Below are 23,085 nucleotides of genomic sequence, written 5' to 3' on the forward strand. Positions count from 1 at the left end.
ACTATTTTCAAACATTAGGTATAGCGCAAGTAATGTCGCTGTCACCACCGCCTAATAAAAAATTACACTGAATGAATGTCACTAATATTTAGGATGTGCACACGTTTAACAGGAGGTATAGCGCAAGTAATGTCGCTGTAATCAGCGGCTAATAAAAAATTACACTGAATTAATGTCACTGAAACGTTATACAGGAGATGTAGCGCAGGTAATGTAACTGTCCGCAGCGGACACAGTCTACAGAAAAAGTACACTGGATATCACAGATATTTTTAGGCTGCGCACACGTAAGACAGGGGATGTAGAGCAGATAATGTCGCTGTCTGCAGCGCCAAACAATTGCAAGCTATTTAGAGCAGGTTGCGCTAAAAATATATATTGCTGCCAGATACAACTATAGTCCTTAAATTGACTTTTGGGTCGATAACAAGTATAAAAACTAAAATATTGCTATTTCAATCCCTACACTATCTCTCCCTTCTGCTCTCCAGCTCTCCCTGGCTAATACTGAGCCGAACACGTGTCATCGGGTGCTATAGCATTACAGTGAGTGGCAGTACTTACCTGCATGATTATTGGCTGCATAGCAGCCAACAAACATGCGGGGAGGAGACTCGAGCATCGCGCTCGAGCACATGCGGTATTCCTTCTGAACACCGCGATGTGCCGAGCATCGCGATGCTCGAGCCTAACTAATGTTCAGCCAAGCATGCTCTCCCAACACTAATGTCCGCTAAAGGAATCCGCACCGTCGCATTTACAATCATGCAATTTGACACACAGGTACATCAGGTATCCGGGAAGGTTTTAGACTGGGTCTCAGCTCTCTAGGACATACCGTTCCTTTCCCGAGATATTCCCAAAAAATGCATCAGCCAATGGAAGCCTGGTCACATGACCCTTATCAGCCAATAGAAGCTCGCAGGCCCTTAGTCTCCACATACACACAGTTTTAAACCAGGTTTCCATAACAACCCAGCCATTTTTCTTCACTGCTGTAGGTCAGCTTTAAAGGGGCAGGGTGCTGTGGATGACACTGTTAAAGGAGCAGAGTGCTGTGGAGATCACAGTTCAGGGGCAGGTAGGGTGGCCATTCAGACCACCCTCAAAAGACGGACTTAAAAACCCTGCCCCCAGGTCTCGTTAAGCCACGGCCTGACCCAGTTAGGCCACGCCCCCTCCCACTCCGCAGCTGACGGGGATTGAAAAAATGAAGGTAAAAATCAACTTCTGTCAGCTGCAGGGGTGGGACGGAGGTTGACTTCCTCCCTGCAGCTCACGCTCACACAGCACAGTGCTGCTGTCTGAGAGTGAGCTGTTCAAAAGGACATCCCTGTATCCATCCAGGCCCTGCACCAGACGAAAGACAGGGAGTCCAAAATACGGACTGTCCGGCCTAAAACTGGACCTCTGGCCACCCTAGGGGCAGGCTGCTGTGGAGGTCACAGTTAAGGGGACGGTCCACTATGGAGGTCAGTGTTAAGGGGCAGATTGCTGTAGAGGCCACTGTTAAGTGGACAGGGTGTTGTGAAAATCACTGTTTAGGAGAAGGGGTACTGTGGAGGTCACTAATAAAGGGGCGGCCGCTGTGGAGGTCACTGTTAAAGGGGCGGACTGCTGTGGAGGTTAATGTTAAGGGGGCAAGATACTGTGGAGGTCACTGTTAAAGGGGCGGGCACTGTGGAGGTCTCGGTTAAGGGGGCAGGGAACGGTGGAGGTCACAGTTAAGGGGACGGTCCGCTATGGAGGTCAGTGCTAAGGGGCAGGGTGCTGTAGAGGTTACTGTTAAGGGGGCGGGGTGTTGTGGAGGTCACATTTTAAGGGAACGGAGCTCTGTGAAGGTCACTGTTAACCCCTTAAGGACACATGACGTACCGGTACGTCATGGGTTTAAAACGCGATTGCGGCGCGGGTTAATCGGAACAGGATGCCCGCTTCACCCCCCCTGCACCCCTGAATGATTTTATGCCGGCGGGTGGTGCAGGGGGGGGGGGGTTGCAGGCGGTGCGGGAGGATCCCCTGCCCGCCTCCTCTTGAATCATTGGCATCCAGTGGGTATACCAGAGTGTCAGCACATTGCTGACACTCTAGTATAAACGGCTGACATCTGTGCTGTGATGTCAGCCGTTTAACCCTTTCCATACCGCGGTCCGTACGGACCGCTGTATGGAAAAGCTTAACAGTCAGGGAAATCCCTCCCTCTCCCATCGGGGGACTGCTGTGCCTTTGCAGCCCCCAGACATGATGGGGTCACAGAGGGAGGGAGCCCCCCCCCCCCCCCCCCCCCGTCTGCTCAGTTGTGGCAGACGGGGAAGGTTCCCATGGCAACAGGACGCATAGATATGTTCAGACAAAGTGTAAGTAAAATACAGTACAATACACTATATAGTGTACTGTACTGTATTATACAGACATCAGACCCACTGGATCTTCAAGAACCAAGTGGGCCTGGGTCAAAAAAAAATCCAAAAAATGTGAAAAAAGTCAAAGATAAAAAAAACACATTTATCACTGAATAAAAAAAAATAAATAAAAAATACACTACACATATTAGGTATTGCCGCGTACATAACGACCTGATCTATAAAACGGTCATGTTACTTTCCCCGCACGGTGAACGCCATAAAAATTAAAAAATAAAAACTATGAGGAAATTGAAATTTTGCCCACCTTACTTCCCAAAAAAGGTAATAAAAGTGATCAAAAATTTCGCATGTACGCCAAAGTAGTACCAATCAAACCATCACCTCTTCCCGCAAAAAATGAGCCCCTACATGAAACAATGGCCCAAAAAATAAGAAAAACTATGGGTCTCAGACTATGGAGACACTATAACATGATTTTTTATTTTTTCAAAAATGTTATTATTGTGTAAAACTTACATAAATTTAAAATAAGTATACATATTAGGTATCGCCGCGTCCGTATCGACCAGCTCTATAATAATATCACATGACCTAACCCCTCAGATGAACACCGTAAAAAATAAAAACTGTGCTAAATAAACAATTTTTTGTCACCTTACATCACAAAAAGTGTAATAGCAAGCGATCCAAAAGTCATATGCACCCCATAATAGCGCCAATCAAACCGTCATCTCATCCCGCCCAAGATAATTGCCCAAAAACTGAAAAAACTATGGCTCTTAGACTATGGAAACACTAAAACATGATTTTTTTTGTTTCAAAAATGAAATCACTGTGCAAAACTTACATAAATAATAAAAAAGTATACATATTAGGTTATCGCCGCGTCCGTATCGACCGGCTCTATAAAAATATCACATGACCTAACTCCTCAGGTGAACACCGTAAAAAAATTCAAATAAAAACTGTGTAAAAAAAGCAATTTTTTGTCATCTTACACCACAAAAAGTGTAATAGCAAGCGATCAAAAGGTCATATGCACCCCAAAATAGTGCTAATCAAATCGCCATCTCATCCCACAAAAACTATGGCTCTCACACTATGGAGACACTAAAACATGATTTTTTTTGTTTCAAAAATGAAATCATTGTGTAAAACTTACATAAATAAAAAAATTGTATACATATTAGTTATCGCCGCGTCCGTGACAACCTGCTCTATAAAAATACCACATGATTTAACCTGTCAGATGAATGTTGTAAATAACAAAAAAAAAAAGAACGGTGCCAAAAAAGCTATTTCTTGTTACCTTGCCTCACAAAAATATATATAATATAGAGCAACCAAAAATCATATGTACCCTAAACTAGTACCAACAAAACTTCCACCCTATCCCGTAGTTTCTAAAATGGGGTCACTTTTTTGGAGTTTCTACTCTAGGGGTACATCAGGGGGGCTTCAAATGGGACATGGTGTAAAAAAAAAACAGTCTAGAAAAATCTGCTTTCCAAAAACCGTATGGCATTCCTTTCCTTCTGCGCCCTGCCGTGTGCCCATACAGCAGTTTACGACCACATATGGGGTGTTTCTGTAAACTACAGAATCAGGGCCATAAATAATGGGCCAGATTTATCATTAGCTCAGGTCAAAATAATGGAGTGAAAAAGTCCCCAAAAAAGTCCCAAACGCTAAAACTGCGCACAAATTTGCGTCTTTTTTCTGCTCTGCACTATGCTCGCCAGTTTTCTGAAAGTGGGCGTGTTTTCTTATGTAAATGAATCTCTAGCCAGATTTACTATTGGAACTATTTAAAAAGTCGCAATTTCACTCCAGTGAGGACCATGCTTATCTTATGAGACTTTTTAATAGAACATGCGACTTTTTCATAAAAACGTGCAACTTTTTCGTAAAGATGTGCGACTTTTGTAAAGCTGATTACTGACGGATAAACTGCTACCGTCAAACCACATTTATTACAGTCTTAAAGGGCCGATCATAAATCTGATTTGGCTAAAACTGACTTTAGCCATATGTTAAAGTGGAGTGAGCTGTCAGAGTAATGATAAATCTGGCCCAATGAGTTTTGTTTGGCTGTTAACCCTTGCTTTGTAACAGGAAAAAAAATATTAAATTGGATAATCTGCCAAAAAAGTGAAATTTTTAAATTGTATCTCTATTTTCCATTAATTCTTGTGGAACACCTAAAGGGTTAACGACGTTTGGAAAATCAGTTTTGAATACCTTGAGGGGTGTAGTTTCTTAGATGGGGTCACTTTTTTGGAGTTTTTACTCTAGGGGTGCATCAGGGGGGCTTCAAATGGGACATGGTGTCAAAAAAAACTGTCTAGCAAAATCTGCTTTCCAAAAACCGTATGGCATTCCTTTCCTTCTGCGCCCTGCCGTGTGCCCATACAGCAGTTTACGACCACATATGGGGTGTTTCTGTAAACCACAGAATCAGGGTCATAAATAATGAGTCTTGTTTGGCTGTTAACCCTTGCTTTGTAACAGGAAAAAAAATATTAAAATGGAAAATCTGTATTGTATCTCTATTTTCCATTAATTCTTGTGGAACATATAAAGGGTTAACAACATTTGTAAAATCAGTTTTGAATACCTTGAGGGGTGTAGTTTCTAGAATGGGGTCATTTTTGGGTGGTTTCTATCATGTAAGCTTCACAAAGTGACTTCAGACCTGAACTGGTCCTTAAAAAGTTGGTTTTTGAAAATTTTGGAGAAATTTCAAGATTTACTTCTAAGCCTTGTAACGTCCCCCAAAAATAAAATGTCATACCCAAAATGATCCTAACATGAAGAAGACATATGGGAAATGTAAAGTAATAACAATTTTTCTCAGAATGGCCTGGATAAGTCAAAGCGTTTTAAAGTTATCACCACATAAAGTGACACTGGTCAGATTTGCAAAAAATGGCCTGATCCTGAAGGTGAAAATGAGCCCGGTCCTTAAGGGGTTAAGGGGGTGAGTTATTGTGGAAATCACTGTTAACGAGACGGGGTACTGTTGAGGTCACTAATAAAGGGGTGGCCATTGTGGAGGTTACTGTTAAAGGGGAAGGGCGCTGTGGATGTTACTGTTAAGGGGGCGGGCCATTGTGGAGGTCACTATTAAAGGGGCGGGTTACTGTAGATGTTACTGTTATAGTGGATACTGTCAATTTCTTTTAACGACACACACAAACATTAAATAAAATAGATGAAATATACCCGTGCAAAGCAGGGTCGTTCTGCTAGAACATAATATAAACTAGATATAATTCAGTACGATCAGCATGAATTTATTGACAAAATGGTACAGAGAAGCAGAAGACCCTGGCCACGAGGGCTTACAATCTACAAAGGAAGGGGGAAAGAGACAGGCGAGGGTAGATGTCTGTGCATTGGCAGAAGGGTTATTGTAAGTTGTAGGTTTACCCGAGGAGAGGATTTTCAGGTTGCTTATGTCTGGACGGTGAGAGAGAATCTGATGCTTTGGGATAGCTGGTTCAGGAGTATGGAGGATGCACGTGAGAAATTTTACAGATGATTGAGTGAGAAGCAGACATTAAAAGAGCAAAGAAGGAAGTCTTGGGAGGAGATTATGTGTGGGGAGGCATTGGCAGAGTAGGTTTGAGATGTATGGAGAGGACAGGTTGTAGACCACCTTGTATATTATATAAATAAAAATTATATTGAATTCAATTATAAGAATTATCTTTTCAAAGGATAGGTCTACATGACGACATGTGTCTCACGACTTCATATTGATAAAAAGTCACGCAACATTTTTTTGTAATGTCACATTGCGACATGCTTCGACTGCGACAGTTGTAAAAATTCCATTCAAGTCGCCATGTAGCCCTAGCCTAAATCTGGAATTAATGCTTTCAATTTAATTTCAGACTACCAGATTTTTCTGACCATTGACTGAATATTTTAAAGTCTATTTCAAATGCACAGAAACATAATGGAAAATGTATTATTCCCCCCACACCATTTTTTTGGAGTAAATTGCAACTTTTAAATGCAATTACGACTTTTCTACTTGCAATAAACATTTTACACCCTTGCCAATTTTATGAAAGGGGGTGTGGCGAGGGTTGGCAAGGGTGGGATGTGGCATGGTTTAAAAAAGCAAATTATTATAATAACCTTTGGCTGATCCCTCATTGAGAACTTTCATTAAATAGCTCTCTTCAAAGAGTCTCACTTTCTGGAGGACCTAGCAAGTCCTTCTACTACATGGACAGTCTCTTGCCTTCACTGGAAACAATGCAATATTTCAGTTCTCCTGTGGTGGGGTTGCAGGGCATTTGAACACTTGCTTGCAGGTTCCACCACCGATAACCACAGATCACTAGGGTCCCAGTAGCAGGACTGATTGACCATTCTATAAAAAGATGGATTGTCCAAAGCAAACGTCATTAACACATTTCTTGTTTAATTTGTTTTATAAGGTAGCCTATTCTACACCAGTGCTGGACCAACAGTCAATAGAATCAAGAACAAGTCAGAAAATAGCTGTACCATGCCCACCCGTTCATCACTACACAATGGAATTTGTACAGCCCTGGGAAACCTATGGGTGCACCTCTTACTGTACCAACAACAAAAAAGTTAGAGATAACTGGAACATAATGCATCATGCTGCACCTGTTATACTACATTTTCATGAGCTGCAAGATGGCAGTAACTGCTTGTTCTAGCTGTTCCTGGGTACATTGTATTCTGTGCAGGCGTTGAATAGCAAATGGAAGTGTCCAGCGCACATGCAGACTGTGGACCCTAAATGAAATATGATGTAGGGACCCGGCAACAAATTTTGCATTAGGACCCAGGAGTTACATGTTATGCCTGTGGTTCCATCAATTTGATTTGCTGAGATTATATTGTCAACTGCACTGGTACCGTCCATTCTCCTGAAGTAAAGCCTTCTTTACGTAGAGATGAAATCTCGGTCCAATAGTTACATAATTATTACAGTTGAAAAAGTGCAACCAAGTTATTGGTGTAGATAGGAGTGAGATCCAGACTTCTACACATTTTCATAAGCATTAAAGGGGTTGTCTGGGCTTTTACTATTGATGATTGAAATTCTGGATAGGTCATCAATATCAAATTGGTGGAGGTCCGACACCCGGTACCCTCACCGATCATCTGTATGAGGAGATGGTACGCGCAGTGCACATGTGCCGTTTCCCGTCTTGGTTTCTGCTCACTGCTGCTTTTCCATAGACAGCAGCAGCGGACAGGAAGAGAGAAGGTGCCAGGTGTCAAAACCTCCGCCGATCTGATATTGATGACCTATTCGGAGGATATGTCATCAATAGTAAAAGCCCAGAGAACCCCTTGAAGCCTTTTTTTAAACTGTTCCTGCCGTGACCATGTCCTGAGGTAGATTGTTCCACAGATTCACAGTTCTTATCGTGAAGCTTTATCGCCTCTGGAGACTTTCTTATCCAGACAGAGACCGTGCTTTCTTGTCTTTTGAGGGCATTTTACATGTAACAGATTTTCCAATTTTTTTGTTTGTTAGACTATATAGGTTAATCACGTCTTCCCTTAGGCTACTTTCACACTAGTGTTTTCAATTCCGCTATTGAGATCCGTCATAAGATCTCAATAGCGGATGAAAACGCTTAAGTTTTGTCCCCATTCATTGTCAATGGGGACAAAACTGAACTGAACGAAACGGAATGCACCAAAATACATTCCGTTCGGTTGCGCTCCCATCGCGAACAGAATAATGCTGCAAGCAGCGTTTTTCTGTCCGCGGTGTGGTTGAGAGAGCCTGTAAATATACGATTCACAGTGATGGCGTTACCCCCAGACGAAGGCACGCCGAAACGCGCGTTGGGGTAGCGTCATCCTAGGTGATATAGCACACGGTCTCTTTCAGGTGAGTCTCTGCTCTTGTTTTACCTATGCAGCATTTGACTCAGGTTACACACTATACCTGGTCTCACTGTGGTTTGTTTTTTACTCTTCATGTTGCATTTGCAATACATACCCTGCTTCACTGCCGTGTAGGTTTATTTTCGACTGTTGACTCACCTGAGCATTAAAGAGGACCTTTCACCTGTATAAACGATGTTAACTGAGTATGCTGCCATGTGGAGCGGCGCCCGGGGATCTCACTGCACTTACTATTATCCCCGGGCGCCGCTCCATTCTCCCGTTATAGGCTCCGGTACCTTTGCTTCTTAAGTTATAGTAGGCGGGTCTTCTCTTGTCCTGTGGGCGTCTCCTTCTCCTAGGCTGCAGCGCTGGCCAATCGCAGCGCACAGCTCACAGCTCACAGCCTGGGAGGTTTTTTTCTCCCAGGCTGTGAGCTGTGCGCTGCGATTGGCCAGCGCTGCAGCCTAGGAGAAGGAGACGCCCACAGGACAAGAGAAGACCAGCCTACTATAACTTAAGAAGCAAAGGTACCGGAGCCTATAACGGGAGAATGGAGCGGCTTTATTCAGGTTACAGAAAATACTAACTTCACACAGTTTACATAAATGTATCAGTTAGAAGAACAACCAATGGCATAATAATGGCAGAATAATTGGTTGGTGTTGATAGAAGTTGAAGATCTGAGACATGCAAGGTACACAGACCACAAACTGCAGTCATAATGAGGTCATAATGGCTTTCCTCAGTAGGCACAGAAGTGTTAATAAACTGGAAACCATGGAGGAGAGAACCAGACCCTCATGTCCCATCAAGAATGGGGAAGCGGGAGTACAGTGGTCAAGAGTCATGACCTCCTGACCCATGAGGATCAAGTGTCATGACCTCCTTACTCAAGGAGGTAATGTGTCAAGTTTGTACACAAGCTTTTAGTCATACAAAATGTTGACAAAATGTTGCAAATTTTGGCCAAAATTTGCAACATTTTGTCATTTTACACTGCCCTCGCCACTTCTGAAAAGTTGTAGTAGGTTTGTTTATTGGCATCACTTCACATTTATCATTGCAAGTTTTTTAAATAAAAAAATTCACAAAATGGCACATAATCACTTGGTAGAGGGATGGCATGAGAAAAGTGGAGAAGCAGTTCTAGACAGTTTAATATATTGATATTCCCTCCATGATGTTTGGGAGAGTGTCTTTTTGTAAACCAGCACCAGGAGAGACTTAAAAGGGTCTTCTGGGATTTTGATACTGATGACCTATCCTCAGGATAGGCCATCAGTATCTGATCGTGGGGGAGGGGGGTCAACATCAAAATCCCAGAAAACATACTGTATGTATGTACTGTACTGTATGTCACCGTTTTGCAGGAAACTGATCTACAGCCTGTCTTTTTCTACACGTTGGAATTTAAATTATGCCATTAAAAACTCAAAAAGTTCCCCGACCATTAACACATAAGTCAAGAGGGTTGACAGGTGGATGAATATTCCAGCAAAAAGGGGAATTAGGAGAAAAGTCCTGAATGAGAATATGTTGAAGTTATAAACGGTAGAGCGGAGAAGGAAGTTGGTGGATCTGTATGTGGGATGGTATTATGAGATCAGTAAGAAAGTGCAGATAGGGGATCAGCTATAAAAACTTTGCAAGTATGAGTGTAAGGTCCCTTTTACATGGGCATGTTCACTCAACTGTATGCAAAAACATCACAACGACCAGAGGGTACAAGGTCTTAGAGCAGCAATGTCTCTCAGTCTTGTGTATGGTATGTTGGCGAGTCTGTTCAGTGTAGGGTCCCATCTATAAGAGGCCACCTTGTCACTGGCAGATAGACTCACACACTTTGATCAAAATGAAAGCCAACAACCTCACATTTCTGTGTATAGAGAATGCAGCTATATTTCAGTTTAATATACATATATTTATCAACCCTTTGCGCATCAAACAATTGTGAATTTACAAATTTTGACGGTTTTATGTAGTGCTTGCCAGTTTCTGAAAAGAGGGCTTGGTGTGTGTAGGGCTTAGTGGGGAGGGGGGGGGGGGGGGCATAGTCTCCTGCGGTCTGACAAATTTACTACAATTTACACTGGAAAATCCATTTTACATTCCAGTGCAAGGAGGGTCATAGATGCAACTAATTTATTAAGAGGCCTGTGCCTTTAAAAGGGTTTTTGGAACCCATCAACCCACCTTAAATAATCCTAACTTGCCTGAAGAAAAATTCCATTATACTTACCACAGCTGCTCTGGAGCCTGGTCACGTAACGCACCTCCCTTCGGAAATCCTACATCTGCCGACATCACGTCTGTCAGTCGAATATCAGATTTCCAGTCTGGTCTGTGGTAAGGCATGACACATCTGTAGACCAAGATGGGGAGGTACTGTGGACAGGGCCAGAATTACTTGTTTCCTTGGTGAATGCGCAGAGTAGCTGAATTCAGCAGTAACACATGCGCCAGGGAGAATAGTAGCTCTGACCCCGTCCTGGACTGCGGAAATGACATGCCCATCCATAGAACAGATAAGAAACCTGGTATTATGACTAATGTATGCGACGTCAGCCAATGTAGGGTTTCCAAAGAGAGTTGTGTCACGTGACCGGGTTCAAGAGCCCACGCAACTTAGAGAGACTAAGTATACAGGAAAATTTCTTCAGCATGCAAGTTAGGGTATTTAAGGTGGGATGATTGGTCCTGGAAAACTCCTTTAACAAAATTGGCGCATTTTACTCCAGAACTTGGGCAGCACGGTGGCTCAGTGGTTAGCACTGGTGCCTTGCAGCACTCGGGTCCTGATAGGGAACTTGTGAGCCCAATTGAGGACAGTGTGATGCTAATGTCTGTAAAGTGCTGCGGAATATGTCAGTGCTATATAGGTGCAGGGGTGCACCACCAATGAGGCCAGGTGAGGCAGCACCAGGTAGGGACAAGAGGGGAGCAGCAGAAGGGCCATGGGCAATGAGCGCTTTCATTGTGGCAAAGGGGTTAGGTAAGCTGGGATGGCAGGGGGGGGGGGGGGTGCCGTTTCAGTTTTCGCCTCAGGCAGCAGAAAGGGCTAGGTGCACCCCGTATAAATAAAACTTAAGAAACAACGGTCTTGATAAATTCCCCCCCTATGTTTGCTTTTGTATACGCACACATCTACATGGGAAATCTTGGACAAATAGGTGAAGACGTATGTCAATATTATATCTATGGTACATCTACAGCATAGTGATGCTACCTTCATCAGGCTCCATCCAATTAGATATCTGTGACTAATCCTACATGCGTAAGACCATCTACCTCATGTTCCACTTGGGGATGTCCCAAGAGAGTGAGCAGAAGATGCAGGGACTGAAACACATCATTATTTTCTGCAGTAACTGACCATAGCTGATCTTTATAGATATGATTCATACGCTGCAGGGTCAATTGAACTTACTAGAAAAGAGACTTCTGCATCAAATCCCAGACTGGGTCAATGTGGGGCTTTTGGCGTGAGATCCTGTAAGAGAAGAAACAAAGCACATGCTTTTACCATGAAGCAGTCTGACATTGAGAATATTCTCACATTCTGGGTGTGGAAGGAGTAGTGACAAAGGGACAACAAGCTGCAAACAACACAAAGGGCACAATGCATTCATCTCAAGCGAACTAAACGATAATGACGAGTACAGAAAACATGGATTACTGGATGATCCAAAGCCTGGAAACTCAGCTAACCAAGTGGAAGCAAGGGGGCATCAGATATTCTGGTCTATAGGAGGAAGTTCAACTCACTGTAAAGAGATTTGAAAAACACCTGTCCATGGTTTGCGTCTAGAATTGCAGTTCCATGAAACTGACTGAGCCGCACTACCACACCCAACATGTGAACAGGAGGCAAATAGCCATGTTTTTCAAATCTTGTACAAACCCTTTAAAGTGAATCTCAACCTTTTATCATGCCATTTTTAGGTTGACCAATTCTGTGCTGGAATTCTGTCAGCCTGCATCCACCACTAGGGGGATCTCCGGAGCTTGCTGCATACAATTGCAATAGGCTCTTTTTACACTGCATCAGCAGTGTCTGAAGTTTCCATCGGTAAGATTTCCCAGTGAAAACCTTGGGGGCATGTGTTTATTGGATGCCGTTGCGTGACATTAGTAAAAACTGAAAACCCTGGCAGATACTGCCGAAACAGAACTCTTTGGACCTCTGTTGGTTGAATGGGGGGCTATGGGTCAGTTTACTGTATGCGCCGACTGATTTCCTGGTGCATATATTTAACGTACAGTGCAGACGCAATGTGAAAAGAGCCTGATTCAGGTCGATACATAGAAGCTGGATCCTTGAAAATGAAAAGCTTTTGTAGCTAATTTCTGCTCCAGCTAACATAAGGAGGTCTCAAAGTGGCATGCGATCCTAAATCAGGCAACCCCTTTAACAAGGACCTGTCACCTCTCCTGAAATGTCTGTTTTAGTAGCTACTTGCATTCCCCATGTAATAACAATTCTGAAACGTCTATTTTTATGACTCTGAACTCTATTCTAAAAGTTTATGAATGAATGGCAAGCAGTTTGCAGTGAAGGTCCATCTGGGTGTTACCAGTTGGGAGGGTGTCCTTGTACACTCGGACAGTGACAGCACTGATTGGATAGAGGCAGACTGTGCAGGGACAACTGGTAACATCCATCTGGACTTACAACGAAGAATGCTAGTAATTCATTCATAACCTCTGGCAGGAATAAAAGAGGAATGGCACATCATAGAGTCTTAAGAAAAGATGCTGTGGAATTATTATTACATGGAGAATGTGAGTAGTTACTAAGACATATCAGGAGAATTGACAGGTCTTCTTTAAGAGTAATTCCCTGCAAAAACAACATTTGTGCTGCATATATTCTAAATAAAACCCCTCCGAACATAACACTAAATCATGTTAGGGGCAGATCTGACTTTACAAGCTTCTGGAAGGCAGTGCAGTGCGTCACGGATGTCCCCTGTTTATTTACACTGGCTGTAAATAGATAGAAGAGCATCCTGCGGTGTACAGGAGCGGAGGGCGGCAAGCTGTGTTGAGAGTACAGCGCCAGAAGAATATTATATCTGATGAGTTAACTAAACTGCAGGAGGCTGGGATTAAAGGATAATTAATAATGAAGCATTAAAGGGGTAGTGCAAGAATGGTGGGGGGGGGGGGGGGTTGGCAACCCCCCCCCCCCCATACTTGGCTGGACCTGTAAGGAGAAGATGACTTACCTGCTTACTGGAGCTGCCTCCCCGCTCCTTCTCCCGGGTCTGTAATGCTCCATCATGACAAATAGTCACATGACGCAAAAGGATCCGGACTTCACTGTGGCCGGTGATTGGCTACAGGTGGTTTCAAACTTAGGGAGCCCAGCGGAACATTGCAGACCTCAAGGGAAAGGAGAGGGGAGACAGCACCAGGAAGCAGGTAAGTAATCTTCAGGCCAAGTTGGACGGAGGGGGGGGGGGGGGGGTTTGCACCCCCCCCCCCCCCATTCCTGCACAACCCCTTTAAGGGGAGTCTGTCACCAGAAAAATCCACAGTTAAATCAGGCACAATGCCTTGTAGGGCTAGCTCAGCTAAATGTAATGATATCTCTCCCTAGTGATCTGTTGCTTCATTCTGGAGAAAAAGTACTTTGAATCAATATGGAGATGAGCAGTTAAGTGCACCGAAGGTGGGCCCAAGCCACTCTGTGCACCAATGCTTCTCTTGTTTCGTCCCTCTCTTTCATGATGGACAGGGCCAGGTTCTTAGATAGTCATCTCGTCAATCAAGAAGCAAAGGGAGGGTCTGGCAGATGAATCAGGAGGAGCAAGGGTGCACAGAGTGGCTTGGACCTGCCCTTGGTGCATCTAACTGCCTATTTGCATAGATTAAAGTAATTTGTCTCCAGAATGAAGCAATAGATCTCTAAGTAAACTGTATCATTACGTTCAGCTGAGCTAGTCCTAGAAGGCATTGCACATGGTTTAACAGTAAATTACATAGTGACACATTCCCTTTAGCAATATCACCAACTGCATATAAATGTTTGACTGGAGCCCAATATTGGGGAATTATCATGATCACAAGAATGGGGCAGACTGGTTGGCCATTCCTGGTGGAGAGGTCAACATTAATGCTTACCACTCTGTAAAGTGAGAGTGCCCCACTGCTAATGGATAGCGGCCTGGCCTACATGGCCACCTTCTCTTCACAGTTGGAGAGTCTCAAATAGACATGCCATACATTTCCACAGGAGGAAAAAATAACCTTTAGAGTCATCTACATCTATAAAGTACAATACAAATCAGAAGAAATATGATGAGTGGGTTTAGACTGGAGCAAACTGCCTACAATAAATGGACTTGTTTTAGTCGTCCACATGAAGATAAAAGGTCGGATCCAGATGGGTAAAATATTTTGATGGATTATAGTAGGGCACTCATAAACCAAAGTTTACATCTAAAAATGTGTGGATCAGCAGCTAGGGATAATGGGTAACAATGGTGGGCACTAAACATCCACTCTTCCATGGCTAGGGTTGGCCAGAAGCAAAGTTAATCTTTGCCCTGGGTAAAGGAAAGCGTGGTCACGACTGGCTCTTTCCCAATTATCTCTCAAATATATATTGTAATGCTGTTCGTAATATTAACTGTGTCAGCCTTTAATACTGCCAAGATGTGAAGGATTTTGCTCCACAGGACTCAGTGATATACCCATCCAGTGACTGACAGGCCCATCTTCACTACACGAGGGCAAGAGCACTTCAGAAGCTAGTAAGTATTGTTCTCCGCTCGAGAGACTTGCCTTCAAAAATTTAAAGATGGCTCTTAAAGGGGTTGTCCCACGAAAAATATTGTACAGTTTTTTTTTACCAGCACCTGGATCTGAATACTTTTGTAATTGCATGCAATTAAAAATTTTGCATAGCCACTGAGCTATTCAATAAAATGTATCTGTATAGTGCCTCCTGCTCTTTGTTCTTTTTTTAATTTCTTTGACCTGCTCACTGAAAAGGCTGCACATGCTCAGTTTCATCCTTCAACTGCCTCCTGAGCTGTGATAGGGGGAGCATGGACACGCCCCCTGAGCTGCAGCAGAAAAGACACGCCTCCTGAGCTGTGATAGGGAGAGCATGGACACGCCCCTTTGAGCGGCAGCAGAAAAGACACGCCTCCTGAGCTGTGATAGGGAGAGCATGGACACGCCCCTCTGAGCAGCAGCAGAAAAGACACTCCTCTTCAGTTGTCAGATTGATATAAATCTTGTAGAGCAATGAGCATGGAATTTCTCTGGATCCATGAGAGGTACAGGGCTGGTTCTAGCTTTGTTAGAAAGAGACTGTCATGTTCTATATGATGTCTGATATTCATTTTTTACATTAGTCATGTGATAAATTCCTTTAATGCTTGTATTGAATATATTATCACTGTCCCATTTAGCAAAAAAGGAATATGATGACCAGCAAACAGAAAGCACATTGGATAGACCAAGAACTTGACTTTAAATGCATCAACGGTTTCCAGGTGACGCTATAATTGAGAATTAGTCTTACGAAAGCCACATTACATGGCTACCCCTCCTCACACAGGCCAAAACGCTACACATCAATTATTAACTCCACTCCAAACAATCCGGCTACTTAATTACACTCAGTCCTTCACTTTATTTATACAAGGTAAAAAAAGGGTGAATGCTTTTGTCATTAATTTTACTGAGGCAATGGAATAGGCGGTTATTTACACTACAGATGTGAGCACTGCAAATCTGCTCCATCCTAAGGGCTTCAAGGTTCACAAGCTTCTATGCATTTACATTTTTGGTGTTGGTAATTGTCCATAAGGGGTGAAAAGAACATAGAAAATAACATGCATACATAGGGTGTACCCAAATTAGTATATCAGCCCTCTATCTTGGTAGAGGACCTGAGATTCTACCTGCAGACTTGAAGCTCTATCTCCTTGAACCCACATCCCTTCCAGTTTGCAATCTGGACTGCAAATACACCATCTAAAGTTCTCCTGCTGTCAGTGTTGGACTAAATTTAATGGAGGTTAGATGGGACCTCAATGCAGGGTTTCATGGATGTCAGGAGATGGTTCCCAAGCCAAAAATCAATAAATAAAAAGACTTCTGTATTCCAGGAGCGCCATACATTCAGGGCAGTTGCCCTATATACTGCAGCGCCACTACTATATACTAGGCCTGGAGCCCTTACATCCCCACAGAACCCCGGTGCGGCCCATCCAGTACTTCTGATGAAGGCCGTGTGGCTGAAAACGTTTATATAAATACCATTGCACTGGAAAACCCACCGTAATAAATTGACATGATACGTTGAGCAACACAGTGGAATGGAGTCTTTTAATTTAGTGCTGGACTGAATGGCACCCCTTAGGCCCAAAGGAAACACATTTTAAGGGCTCACCACAAACCCACTCACAATGTGATTACACCCACAATAGATGATCGGCTTCAAATAAGGTTGTCTTTTGTTGGAACCTGGGCCTGTTAGACAATCCTCTGGCACTCCAGTAGACCTAAAGTAATAAGAGAAATACCACCGCACACTCAGGGATATCATGCAAGTAAAAGATTTTTTATTTTAGCATATCCTCCAATAGGTATATAAATGATAACGGAGAGATATCAATATTGTTACTGTGCCTCCAAATCTTTTGACATTTCGGTCGCAACGGACCTTGGTCACAAAAAGTCACAGAATGGAGTGTTCCACAGGGACCTCCACAGACCCTACACTCCATTCTGTGACTTTTTGTGACCAAGGTCCTTTGCGACCGAAACGTTAAAAGATTTGGAGTCACAGTAACAATATTGATATCTCTCCGTTATCATTTATGTACCTATTGGAGGATATGCTAAAAAAAAAAATCTTTTACTTGCATTATATCCCTGAGTGTGCGGTGGTATTTCGCTTATTACTATCGATCTGGAGCACCTCCACTCCATCGAAGCACCTCACAGACTGGACAAACGAGTGCAACCCCATCTGTCTACTTCAACATTACTCCAGTAGACCTTTCTGCCCATGCCTACTATTTACATTGGCCAAATGCCTTTTATGGACCCCTACTGTCTCAAAAAAAATCGAGATGAAGTTGGTCACAAATGCTTCTTTGTTGTGTTGTTACCCTGCAGTTCTTAAAATTATGAAACAGATCTTGAGCTGAAACGCCCTTCAACCAAGAGCTGCTATTCTCTTCTGGTGCCAATAGTGAAGCACTGTAGGGTGTTGATAATTTATGCATAAATCAGCAATTTAGAGATTACGACTTGGAGTTGTGGAGTTGACACCCCCACAACAATAATCACCTAAGATAGGAGGATAGCTATCTCCTTTTCATGATCTATGGGTTTGTTCCCAACGCCCTTGTTTGCAAATATTTTAGAGGGAAGGGTTTTAGGTTCTTAACAGCTATTAGAAATAAAGCCTGGGCTTGCCCCCCATATCAGCAGTATAAATTGCCTGCATCGTACATACACCCTTGCCCCAAAACGTATACATGCTAATTAGAGCATTACAACTAATAACTAGGAAATGCTGATCAGGGCAGACAACCTCTGGAGAATGACAGGATGGAGATCCCTTTGACATTTGTCCTGTACCTTAGCACTTCTGGCCAAATGTATATGGAATTCCAACATAGCCCTGTTGTAGCACCCTACATGGAGCCACCTATCTGCAGGAGAAGGATCCACAAGGCTCAAAGAAGTTTACAATTGATGACCTATCCTTAGCATAGGTCATCAGTATCTGATTGGTGGGTGTCCGACTGGTTGGCGCCACAGCCTGTTCCTAGGCCAGTAATGTCACATTCATTGGTCATGTGGCCAGTGTTCCCTCTAAGCTGCGCGGGTGGGCGGCCGCGCAGCAATTATTGTGGCCCCGCTCACAATTTTATAATGCCCGCTCACTCAGCTGTGCCGGCCCCCAGCTGATTCCCCTGTCTGTTTTGCTGGCTGACGCCGCCCGCCGCACGGTCAGTTCATTTACAATACCTGGCTGTGGGCTGCCGGTGGGCGGTGGCTAGTATTCAAATAGGGGGGCGGAGTTTTGGACCCGCCAGAGGCAGAGAGGGAGGGAGTGCGTGCTGTGCGGCGCAGGCTGAGGTCACGTCACGTCACGTCACGTTACGCTACATCTGAGTACCCTGCGCGCCTGGCCGCCTGCTAGCTGGTGAGGTGAGGGCATATAAAAAAAGAAGTATGTACCCCCCCCTGTCCCACAGTGCTACGAATCCTCTGTTGTCCCCTGTATTACCCTGATACCCCTCAGTTATATAATATATCTGAGGGGTATCAGGGTAAATTATACAGGGGGTAATATAACTAGGGGTATCAGGGTACATGAGGGGTAATATAACTGAGGAGGGCTAGGCTACTATCAGACATTATACAGGGGTAATATAACTTATCTTACCCCTCATCCCTGTATTATGTCCCTGATAGCCCTCCTCACTTATATTACCCCTGTATAATGTACCCTGATAGATACCCCTTAGTTATATTACCCCTGTATAATGTACCCTGATACCCCTCAGTTATATAATATAACTGAGGGGTATCAGGTTAAAATATACAGGGCGGGGTAATATAACTAAGGGGTATCAGTGTACATTATTATACAGGGGTAATATAACTAAGGGGTATCAGGGGACATTATTATACAGGGGTAATATAACTTAGGAGGGCTATCAGGGGACATTATACAGAGGTAATATAACTTATATTACCCCTGTATAATGTCCTTGATAGCCCTCCTCAGTTATATTACCCCTGTATAGTGTACCCTGATACCCCTTAGTTATATTACCCCCTGTATAATGTACCCTGATACCCCTCAGTTATATAATATAAACTGAGGGGTATCAGGTTAAAATATACAGGGCGGGGTAATATAACTAAGGGGTATCAGTGTACATTATTATACAGGGGTAATATAACTAAGGGGTATCAGGGGACATTATTATACAGGGGTAATATAACTAAGGGGTATCAGTGTACATTATTATACAGGGGTAATATAACTAAGGGGTATCAGTGTACATTATTATACAGGGGTAATATAACTAAGGGGTATCAGGGGACATTATTATACAGGGGTAATATAACTTATATTACCCCTGTATAGTGTACCCTGATACCCCTTAGTTATATTACCCCCTGTATAATTTACCTGATACCCCTCAGTTATATTACCCCTGTATAATGTCCCCCATAACAGTGTGTGTCATCCACAGATCTCCCATAACAATGTGTCATCCACAGATCCCCCAAATTATTTTAAAAACCTGCTGTTTCTCTAGATGACCTTATAGTAGTGGTAATAGAGTCTCAATGGTCTATAAAAGCAGCTACACTATTTTTACAGACCTTTGAGACTCTATTAACACTACTATTAACTATTAACATAAGGTCATCTAGACTAGAAAAAGCAGGTTTTTAAAATTCTTATTTTTCCCATTTAGGTGTTAGAGCAATCTAATTAAAGTTATGTTTTAACACCTAAAGAGAAAGAAAAAATAAATAAAAACCTACGGTTTCTTTAGATGACCTTATGTTGATAGTAGTGTTAATAGAGTTTCAATGCTTTGTAAAAATAGTGTAGCTGCTTTTATAGACCCTTGAGACTCTATTACCACTACTATCAACATAAGGTCATCTAGAGAAACAGCAGCTTTTTTAAATTATTTTTTCCTTTAGGTATTAAAGCAATCAAATGAAAGTTATGTTTTAACATAAGGGTCAGAAACTGGGTTTTGTTTAGCCTCTTGGTTATTAGTTTTTCTATGTAAGTTCTCTGGAACAAAGATTTTTTTCCCTGTATGGTTTTATATGGAGAGCAATGTCCAGTGATCACAGAGAGGACTATACTGTATATTGTACGGGATGGTGCAGGGGTTATACTGTATTGTACGGGATGGCGCAGAGGTTTGTATGCTCTTTGAAGTGACAATTATCTTAGGTTTTCCTATCGCCCACATTTGATGGCGCTGTGCCCAGCTCTGAGCCGACCCCGCTCAGCAGCTGCGAAGGCTTAGAGGGAACACTGCATGTGGCCTAGGAGGAGGCTCAGTCACTTTCAAGTGTATCGGGCTGAGCTGCAATAACAAGTACAGCAGCTATCCAATGGTTGGTACTGTGTTGATAGCCCTTGGTAAGCTGCGAGGAGTGCTGCAGCCTCCTAAAAACAACTGATCAGTGGGGGTTTCAGGTGTCGGACACCTGCTGATCTGATATTGATGAGGATAGGTCATCAATATGAGAATGTCGGAAAACTCCCTTAACAGCTTAATGTTTTGGCATCTTTATTATGAGGATGGATCAGGTGTCCTGGAAGTTGAAGAGCCACGAATAATTGAGGACATGTGCTACAGATATGCCAGGTCAAACTTTATTGTAAAAAAGCTTTTTAAAGTGGAATACCATTACTCAGTCAGTTGGGTAAGCCTTGAAAGAATGCAGAGATCCACTGAGTGGCCATCTTGGAAACTTTTTTTTAGAATACTCTGTCTAGGTGATCAAATTCTTGCAGGTTCCTCTTTCTTTTGCATGTAAAAGCAGCAGACAAGTCAGTTAAGCAAAGACCAGAAAGTGAAAGGTCCATCTGGCCATGTGACGCTCCTCTTAACCACTACAACCTATTCTAAAGTTATGTGCAGAGCTTTAAAAATAGCAAATCTTGTTAACTCTGTAAAAGAAAAGGTGTCCAATGCTCTCCTAGTGCAGATTACGGTATATAAAAATAGCGAGACCTGAGACAAGCTGCAGGATAAAAATGTCTGCTAATCCCAGGCTACTAACGGATGATCACTGCTACAGCAAGTAATGATTAAGTCTTCTGTATACAGTTTGTGGGGATTCGACTGGAGCTTTGTAAGGGCTTCGTTCAGGATTTCAGGAAAGATTATATTACTTAATGTCACCATTTTTGAGGTGTGTATAATGTATTAAAAAACATTTTTTTTTTGTTAGTTAAAGGGGTTGGTCACTTTCTGGCTACTTGTGACCCGTGTAGTAGGTAAGATGACTATATAACACTTACTAATAGCGTTGATCGAAGCATTCGAAGTGGAATTTGGTCCACATATAAGAAAACCTCTATTCTCAACAAATCTGAATTTCCTCGCTCTTCGTGGTAACGAATCAGGTTTTCCTAAAATGGCTGCTGCACGTGTTACAAAGTAAAAGTAAGGGAGAGTTGTTCTGTGTCAGCTTTATTTATTTATTCCTACACTTACTTATTCCTACATCAGCCATAAACTAAGACATGTAATTCAATACCAATGAGATAGAAGCCATTATTATTCCAGTGGCAGCGTGCCAACCAATACCATCCAGTCTGCACCCCTTAGGGGGGCCAGGTCTTAATGATGACCGTCCTGATGTTTTTCTGGCTTTACTTCTTTCAAATCATCCTTCAAAGTCTCCATGTCCTAGAAAAGTCAGCAAGATGCAAAGAGAGCGGATGAGCTGGATGTTCCTGGAGACATTTATTTATTTATTTATTTATTTAAATATTTATTTTGGTTTTCGATAAAACAGAGTAACAAGTCTCAAGCAAAGGTGTAACGTGGTACAAGATACTGATGAGAAGAAGATATCACGAAGTAGGTATAGGGTGGTGAGGTGACCTAATTGGACTAAAATCTATTAATTATTAGTAAGAGCAAGTGAGAAGGAGGTCAAATAATGTTACTAAAGCATAGAGTTAAAACATCACTTTATTCCTATATAGAGACAACTGATGACATATTCTCATCGATATTAGATTATGTGGAAAAGGAGGAAAAGCAGATGGCAGAAGAAGGGCTCCCACCTGTAGGGCAGGAGAGTGCTGGGGTTGGAGAAGTTTAAAGGTGCATTAAATGGTGCCGTGCGGCCATTAGCAATGAAGACCGACAATACAGTGCGGTCTTCATTATTAAATGAAAGGCAGCTGCTGGCTAAATGGCTGCGTGGTTCTTCACCGTATTATGGCCGCTCCGTGTGGCCATCCCCTAAAGGAACAGTGGCCTGGGTATACCCGATTTATAGTATTTTGTGACAAATTAATTTGCAACAACTTTAATTTCTTGGCTAACTTTGGCGAAGTTGCCGAATCAAACTTTGCTCATCTCTACTTGCTAATATAGCCTTTTTTGATACTTTATGCCGTTTGCTATATTTGATAAGCCCCTTGTTAGGCAAATCTTCTGTGCATTTCACACAGAGGTCCTGTCCATAAGATGGGGGGGGGGGGGTTATGTGACCAGACACAACACTCAGCCTCCTCCATTCTAACACACTGCCCACTGCAGTGTATCTGAATGGAGGAGACTGAGAGATTTGCCTGGACACATGATCCTCAATCAGCAGTCATTTTATGGACCGAAACTCCATGTTGACAAAAGACTTGGTCAACAAGTGGTCATATGTTATGAAATATAGAAAATGGTACAGAACTTTAACAAGGGCTATATTAGTAAGTTGTAATACAGTCCCCTTACAAACACATTGGTCAACAGTAACCAGAAAGTGCAATTTTTGGGGTTTTGATTTTTGGGTTTCATTTTTACAGCATTCAACATGCGGTTTAAATGAGATGTTAGCTTTACATGTTGGGACCGTATGATTACAGGGAAACCAAATGTACAATATATACTTTTTTAATGTTTTACTACTTTTGCACAATAAAACATTTCAACATTTTTTTTTGTGTTGCCGTATTTGTGTTCTGATAGCCATAACTTTTTTTTTTTTCCCTTAAACAGAGCTTCAACTTTTTCTATGCCTTTTAGCGTAGCGATGACAGGCTTCCTATTAGACCCCACCCTTTCAT

At 42.7% G+C, this 23,085-nt stretch overlaps 1 protein-coding gene across 2 annotated transcripts in view; it reads right to left on the minus strand.

The window, feature by feature from the left end:
* The window catches only part of HPCAL1 (hippocalcin like 1), a 180,420-nt gene that overhangs the window by 94,585 nt on the left and 62,750 nt on the right, over nucleotides 1–23,085 (minus strand). For both annotated transcript variants that reach the window (XM_040427470.1, XM_040427471.1), the window contains exon 2: nucleotides 11,689–11,751. The gene's annotated coding sequence lies outside the window, so the exon portion shown is untranslated. The remainder of the gene's footprint in view (nucleotides 1–11,688; nucleotides 11,752–23,085) is intronic.

This window comes from Bufo bufo, chromosome 4 (genome assembly GCF_905171765.1).
Source record: "Bufo bufo chromosome 4, aBufBuf1.1, whole genome shotgun sequence".
Classification (NCBI taxonomy): Eukaryota; Metazoa; Chordata; class Amphibia; order Anura; family Bufonidae; genus Bufo; species Bufo bufo.